This window comes from Odocoileus virginianus, chromosome 5 (assembly GCF_023699985.2).
Source record: "Odocoileus virginianus isolate 20LAN1187 ecotype Illinois chromosome 5, Ovbor_1.2, whole genome shotgun sequence".
Lineage (NCBI taxonomy): Eukaryota > Metazoa > Chordata > Mammalia > Artiodactyla > Cervidae > Odocoileus > Odocoileus virginianus.
Window position 1 is genome coordinate 79,801,566 of NC_069678.1, and position 8,549 is coordinate 79,810,114.

The following is an 8,549-nucleotide window of genomic DNA, read 5'->3' on the forward strand; positions in this document are numbered from 1 at the left end:
AAAGCAGGAAGGGAAAAGCAACAGTAACACACAAGGGGATTCCCACAAGGATAACAGCTGATCTTTCAATAAAAACTCTTCAGGCCAGAAGGAAATGGCAGGATATTCTTAAAGTGATGAAAGAGAAAAGACTACAACCCAGATTACTGTACCCAGCAAGGATCTCATTCAAATATGAAGGAGAAATCAAAAGCTTTACAGACAAGCAAAATTTGAGAGAATTTAGCATCACCAAATCAGCTCTTCAACAAATGCTAAAGGATCTTCTCTAGATAGGAAACACAGAAAAGGTTGTATAAACTCGAACCCAAAACAACAAAGTAGATGGCAATGGGACCGTACTTATCAATAATTACCCTAAATGTAAATGGGTTGAATGCCCCAACCAAAAGACAAAGACTGGCTGGATGGATACAAAACAAGACCCCTATATATGCTGTCTACAAGAGACCCACCGCAAAATAAGGGACACACACAGACTGAAAGTGAGGGGCTGGAAAAAATGTATTTCATGCAAATGGAGATCAAAAGAAAGCAGTAGTAGCAATACTCATATCAGAAAAAATAGACTTTGAAACAAAGGCTGTGAAACGAGACAAAGAAGGACACTACATAATGATCAAAGGATGAATCCAAGAAGAAGATATAACAATTATAAATATATATGCACCCAACATAGGAGCACCGCAATATGTAAGGCAAATGCTAACAAGTATGAAAGGGGAAATTACCAGCAACACAATAATAGTGGGAGACTTTAATGCCCCACTCACACCTATGGATAGATCAACTAAACAGAAAATTAGCAAAGAAACAAAAACTTAATGATACAGTGGACCAGTTAGACCTAATTGATATCTACAGGACATTTCACCCCCAAAACAACGAATTTCACTTTTTTTCAAGTGCACACGGAAAATTCTCCAGGATAGATCACATCCTGGGCCATAAATCTAGCCTTGGTAAATTCCAAAAAATTGAAATCATTCCAAGCATCTTTTCTGACCACAATGTGGTAAGATTAGATGTCAACTACAGGAAAAAAAAAAAAAAAAAAACTATTAAAAACACAAACATAAGGAGGCTAAGCATCATGCTTCTGAATAACCAACAAATCATAGAAGAAATTAAAAAAATCAATCAAAATATGCATAGAAATCAATGAAAATGAAAACACAACAACCCAAAACCTATGGGATTCAGTAAAAGCAGTGGTAAGGAGAAGGGTCATAGCAATACAAGCTTACCTCAAGAAACAAGAGAAAAATCAAATAAATAACCTAGCTCTACACCTAAAGCAACTAGAAAAAGAAGAAATGAAAAACCCCAGGGTTAGTAGAAGGAACGAAATCATAAAAGTTAGGGCAGAAATAAATGAAAAAGAGACAAAGGAGACCATAGCAAAAATCAACAAAGCTAAAAGCGGGTTCTTTGAGAAGATAAATAAAATAGACAAACCATTAACTAGACTCATCACGAAAAAAGGGGAGAAGAATCAAATCAACAAAATCAGAAATGAAGATGGAGAAATCACAACAGACAACACAGAAATTCAAAGGCTCATAAGAGACTATTATCAGCAGCTAGATGCCAATAAAATGGTCAAATTGGAAGAAATGGACGAGTTCTTAGAAAAGTATAACTTTCCATAACTGAACCAGGAAGAAATAGAAAATCTTAACAGACCCATCACAAGCACTTAAATTGAAACTGTAATCATAAATCTTTCAACAAACAAAAGCCCAGGACCAGACAGCTTCACAACTGAATTCCACCAAAGATTTAGAGAAGAGATAATACCTATCCTATTCAAACTCTTCTAGAAAATTGCAGACGAAGGTAAACTTCCAAACTCATTCTGTGAGGCCACCATCACCCCAATATCAAAACCAGACAGAGAGATGCTGCAAAAAAAGAAAACCACAGGCCAATATCACTGATGAACATAGATGCAAAAATCCTTAACAAAATTCTAGCAAACAGAATCCAACAACATATTAAAAAGATCACACAGGAATGCAAGGATTCTTCAACATGAGCAAATCAAACAATGTGATACACCACATTGATACACCAAATTGAAAGATAAAAATCATATGATTATCTCAATAGATGCACAGAAAGGCTTTGACAAAATTCAACATCCATTTATGATAAAAACACTCCAAAAAGCAGGCATAGAAGGAATATACTTCAACATAATAAAAGCCATATATAATAAACTTACAACAATCATTATCCTCAGTGGTGAAAAATTAGAAGCATTTCCCCTAAAGTCAGGAACAAGACAGGGATGCCCACTCTCACCACTACTATTCAATATAGTTTTGGAAGTTTTAGCCATAGCAACCAGAGAAGAAATAGAAATAAAAGGAATCCAGATTGGAAAAGAAGAAGTGAAACTCTCACTGTTTGCAGATGACATGATCCTCACATAGAAAGCCCTAAAGACTCCACCAGAAAATTTCTAGAGCTAATCAATGAATATAGTAAAGTTGCAGGATATAAAATTAACACAAAGAAATCCCTTGCATTCCTATACATGAACAATGAGAAAACAGAAAGAGAAATTAAGGAAACAATTCCATTCACCACAGCAACAAAAAGAATAAAATACTTAGGAATAAATCTACCTAAAGAAACTAAAGACCTATATATAGAAAACTATAAAACACTGATGGAAGAAATCAAAGATGACCCAAATAGATGGAGATATATACCATGTTCATGGATCAGAAGAATCAATATAGTGAAAATGAGCATACTACCCAAAGCAATCTATAGATTCAATGCAATCCCTGTCAAGCTACCAATGGTATTTTTCAGAGAACTAGAACAAATAACTTCACAATTCAGTATGGAAATACAAAAAAAACCTCGAATAGCCAAAGCAATCTTGAGAAAGAAGAATGGAATTGGAGGAATCAACCTGCTTGATTTCAGATTATACTACAAAGCTACAGTCATTGAGACAGTATGGTACTGGCACAAAGACAGAAATATAGATCAATGGAACCAAATAGAAAGCCCAGAGATAAACCCACGCACGTATGGACACCTAATCTTTGACAAAGGAGGCAAGACTATACAATGGAGAAAAGACAACCTCTTTAACAAGTGGTGTTGGGAAAGCTGGTCAACCACTTGTAAAAGAATGAAACTAGAACACTTTCTAACACCATACACAAAAATAAACTCAAAATGGATTAAAGATCTAAATGTGAGACCAGAAACTATAAACTTCTAGAGGAAAACATAGGCAAAACACTCTCCAACATAAATCACAGCAGGATCCTCTATGACCCATCTCCTAGAGAAATGGAAATAAAAACAAAAATTAAAAAAAATGGGACCTAATTAAATTAAAAGGCTTTTTCACAAGGAAGGAAACTGTAAGCAAGGGGAAAAGACAGCCTTCAGAATGGGGGGAAATAATAGCAAATGATTTTTGCTATTGAAAATTGCAAAAAATTGAAAAAGCAAAAAATTCAAGCAACTGACAATTAATCTAAAAAATATACAAGCAGTGCCTGCAGCTCAATTCCAAAAAAATAAATGACCCAAGCAAAAAATGGGCCTGAAGAACTAAACAGATATTTCTCCAAAGAAGACATACAGATGGCTAGCAAACACATGAAAAGATGCTCAACATCACTCATTATCATAGAAATGCAAATCAAAACCACAAGGAGGTACCATCTCACACCAGTCAGAATGGCTGCTATCAAAAAGTCTACAAACAATAAATGCTGGATGCGGAGGATGCGGAGAAAAGGGAACACTCTTACACTGTTGGTGGGAATGCAAACTAGTACAGCCGCTATGGAGAACTGTGTGGAGATTCCTTAAAAAACTGGAAACAAAACTGCCATACTACCCAGCAATCCCACTCCTGGGTATACACACCAAGGAAACCAGAATTGAAAGAGACACGTGTGTACCTCAGTGTTCATCAGAGAACTGTTTACAGTAGATAGGACATGGAAGCAACCTCTAAGTCCATTTGCAGATGAATGGATAAGAAAGCTGTGGTGCATATACACAATGGAATATTACTCAGCTATTAAAAAGAATGCGGTTGAGTCAGTTCTAATGAGGTGGATGAAACTGGAGCCTATTGTACAGAGAGAAGTAAGTCAGAAAGAAAAACACCAATACAGTATATTAAGGCATATATACGGAATTTAGAAAGATGGTAACAATGACCCTATGTGCAAGACAGCAAAAGAGATACAAATGTAAAGAACAGACTTTTGGGCTCTGGGAGAAGACAAGGGTGGGATGACTTGAGAGAATAGCACTGAAACATGTATGTTATCATATGTGAAATAGATAGCCAGTCCAGGTTGGATGCACGAGACAGGGTACTCAGGGCTGGTGCACTGGGATGACCCTGAGGGATGGGATGGGGAGGGAGGTGGGAGGGGTTTCAGGATGGGGAACACAAGTACACCCATGGCTGATTTATGTCAATGTATGGAAAAAACCACTACAGTACTGTAAAGTAATTAGCCTCCAATTAAAATAAATAAATAAAAAATTTAAAAAAGAACTGCATTCAATATGCAGCAAATTTGGAAAACTCAGCAGTGGCCACAGGACTGGAAAAGGTCAGTCTTCATTCCAATCCCAATGAAGGGCAATGCTAAAGCATGCTCAAACTATGTACCATCGTGCTCACTTTAAGATTATGCTCAAGTTGGATTCAAGTTGGATTCAGCAGTATATGAATTAAGAATTTCCAGATGTACAGGCTGGGTTTAGAAAAGGAAGAGGAATCAGAGATAAAATTATCAACATTCACTGGGTCATAAAGAAAGCAAGGGAATTTCAGAAAAACATCTACTCCTGCTTCATTGACTACACTAAAGCATTTGACTGTGTGGATCACAACAAACTGGAAAATCCTTCAAGAGATGAGAGTACCAGACCATCTTACCTGTCTCCTGAGAAACCTGTATGCAGGTCAAGAAACAACAGTTAGAACTGGACATGAAACAATGGACTGGTTCCAAGTTGGAAAGGAGTACGTTAAGGCTGTATATTGTCACCCTGTTTACTGAGTTTATATGCAGAGTATATCATGCGAAATGTTGTGCTGGATGACTCACAAATTGGAAACAAGATTACCAGGAGATATAACAACTTCGGATATGCAGATGATACCACTCGAATGGCAGAAAGTGAAGAGGATCTAAAAAGCCTCTTGATAAGAGTGAAAAAAAAAGAGTGAAAACACTGGCTTGAAACTCAGTGTTCAAAATACTAAGATCATGGCATCTGATTTCAACATTTCATGGCAAACAGAAGTGAAAAAAGTGGAAGCAGTGAGAGATTCTATTTTCTTGGGGTCCAAAATCACTGTGGATGGTGACTGCAGCGATGAAATTAGAAGATGCTTGCTCTTTGGAAGGAAAGCGATGATAAAACTAAATAGCAGATTAAAAAGCACTGACATTATTTTGCCAACAAATATCCATATAGTCAAAGCTATGGTTTTTCCAGTATGTGCAAATGTGAGAGTTGGACTTTAAAGAAGGCTGAGTGCCAAAGAATTGTTGCTTTCAAATTGTGGTGCGGGAGAAGACTCCTGAGAGTCTCTTGGATGGCGAGGAGATCAAGTCAGTCAATCCTTAAGGAAATCAACCCTGAATATTCACTGGAAGGACTGATGCTGAAGCTGAAGCTCCTATAGTATCGCTACCTAATGTGAAGAACAGACTCATTGGAAAAGACCCTGATGCTCGGAAATATTGAGTGCAGGCAGAGAAGAGGGTGGCGGGGGATGAGATGGTTGGATACCATCACCAATTCAATGGATATGAATTTGAACAAACTCCAGGAGAAAGTGGAGGACAGGGAAGCCTGGTGTGCTGCAGTCCATGGGGTAGCAAAGAGTCAGACTCAACTTAGCAATGGACCAACAACAACATTGCTACCTCATGCTCTAGACCACCTGTGTCCTCTTTACCACTGACCACATGCTCGTTAGTGTCTTTCCAACTGCTTCTATTAGAGAACCAGTTCTATCCAGAAGCCTACTCAGGAAACTCATCCCTAAGATTTTGCTCCTCTTCAACGTTATGTGTAGCACAATCTGAGTTAGTCTGAGTTCTACCAGAGAAACAGAACTAGCAGAATAGATGTCCACACAGAGCAAAAGACAAACGCAGCAGGAGAAGGTGCCTGAGTGCTGCTTCTCTTGCAGACCACGAGTTCTCCTGCCTCCTTCTCTGTCATCCCACTAGGAAGCTGAGCAGCTGAGCTTAAGAAAGGAACATGGGGACCAGGCAGTCTGATGGATCAGGTAACTGATTGAGTGGGAACTGGGTAGGGAGAGACAGGCCAGGCAAAGATCCTTCTCACACAGCACCAAAGGGGAGTGGGAAGGGCAGAGAAGGCAGGTGATCACTCACCAATCCACTGGAAGAAGAAGTCATGTATATCTGGGCCTTAGGATCTTCAGGAGACAGAGAAGACTGAGTCAGGCAGGGACTGAGGGATCCCCTGAGGAAGCCAGGTGATAAATAGGGTGGGTCCCCACCTGGCCAGACTTTGGGTGCAGGCCCAGGACCCCTCCCCACATGGCACCCTGAGCCCTTTGCTCTCATGAAGCTTCAACTTCTCCCAGGAACCCTCACCTCCTCGAGTGTATACAGCTTGGGCATAGTTAGGGTCATAGATGTTCAGGACGCCAAGGAACTCTCCAAACCAGAGTGGGTGGACGTAGGGGAACTGGTGGGCCCAGGACAATACCTTGTTCAACCTCTTGGTATGCTGGATCTGAAAGAGCAACAGAAGGCCTGGCCACTCAGGAACACAGTGTCACCAGTGAAGTCAGCAGGGAAAAGAGGAGGCTGCCTGGGAAGATGCTAAGAGCACCCCTACTTCCTCCTTCACACCTCTTTCAGCCAGTCACAGTCCTACACATCTTTGAGCTCAGTCCCCTCTCCAGCCCCATAGCCACTGCTCTAAATATAAGTCAGCCTTTTATTGCTCCTGGGTGATCTCAGAGACCCCAAACTAGCCAACCTACTTCCATCTGGTACCTGCCAACATTCTCCATCTCCACTGCAGTCAGAAAGAGATTTTCTTTCAGCATCAAAGTTTTTCATTGGAAAGAAAATTCCAGCTTATTGTTCAATACAGAAACCACCTTGATCTCAATTGTGTTAGGTCATGGGACACATTTTTATTGAGGACCTACTATATGCAGAGCACTGTCTAGATGTCTTGGGGACTAAGATAAACATGGTCTTTCCCATTCATTCTGTGAGGGGAAGACTGATAACAAACAAGCAAACAATGAAGTAAAATGACTACAGACTGCAGTGAGTACTAAGAAGGAAATAAGCACATTGCTGGGAGAGAGACTAACACGGAGGCCCTGCTCGATAGGGTGATCCAGGATGGGGTCTTGTTGGAGAGGACATTCAAGGTCAAACCAAAGGATGATTTGGAGCTGACCCTGTGAAGAGTAAGGGAAGAGGATTCCAGATAAAGGGAGCAGCAAGCAGTGTCTGGAGTAGGAAAAAGTGTGGTGTCTCCCAGGAACTGCCACTACATGGAGCAGTGGCCTTGGAGAGATTTAAGTTTGGAGAGATTGTCCAGAAGGTGGTGTATGTTCTAGGAGAGAGAGTATAGAAAGGATGACATAGAGAAAGCAGCTGGCACCATGGTCAGCACATAGCAAGCTGATACAAAATGAATGAGAGTCAGATATTAGCAAAGTTGGAGTTAGAAATTTAAGGTGATGGTCTTAATTCTGACACTTACTTCATTTGTGTCTTGAAAAGTGCACTATTCCTGTTTTCTTGTCCATAAAACAAGGTTAGTAACACCTGGTGAGTTGAGAAGTAGTTGTGATTGTGCTTTGGAAAGTATAAGCGCTATGTAAACACTGAAGTGAGAGCTTTGAAACCTTTACTGCTTTTACTGCCAGCATCGTGCAGGGAACAGAATTACACTGTGCAGGAGTAAGGATAACTCGCTTTCTCAGAATCATTTATATATCTCATTCCAGGCAGAAAGTGGTGATATAGATTTGTCGTTGTTCAGTCACACAGTCGTATCTGACTCTTTGAGACCGCATGGATTGCAGCACATCAGGCTCCCCCTCCCTTTAGCATCTCCTGGAGCTTGCTCAAACTCATGCCCATTGAATCCGTGATGCCATCCAACCATATCATCCTCTATCATCCCTTTCTCCTCCTGCCTTCAATCTTTCCCAGCATCAGGATCTTTTCCAATGAGTCAGTCCCTGACATCAGGTGGCCAAAGTACTGGAGCTTCAGCTTCAGCATTAGTCCATCCAATGACTGATTTCCTTTATGATTGACTGGTTTGATCTCCTTGCAGTCCAAGGGACCCTCAAGTGTCTTCTCTGACACCACAGTTCAAAACATCAATTCTTTGATACTCAGCTTTCTTTATGGTCCAACTCTCACATCCAAAAATAACTACTGGAGAATCCGTGGCTTTGACTTTACAGAGAGTTGTTGGCAAAGTACTGTCTCTACTTTTTAACAAACTGTCTAGGCTTGTCATAG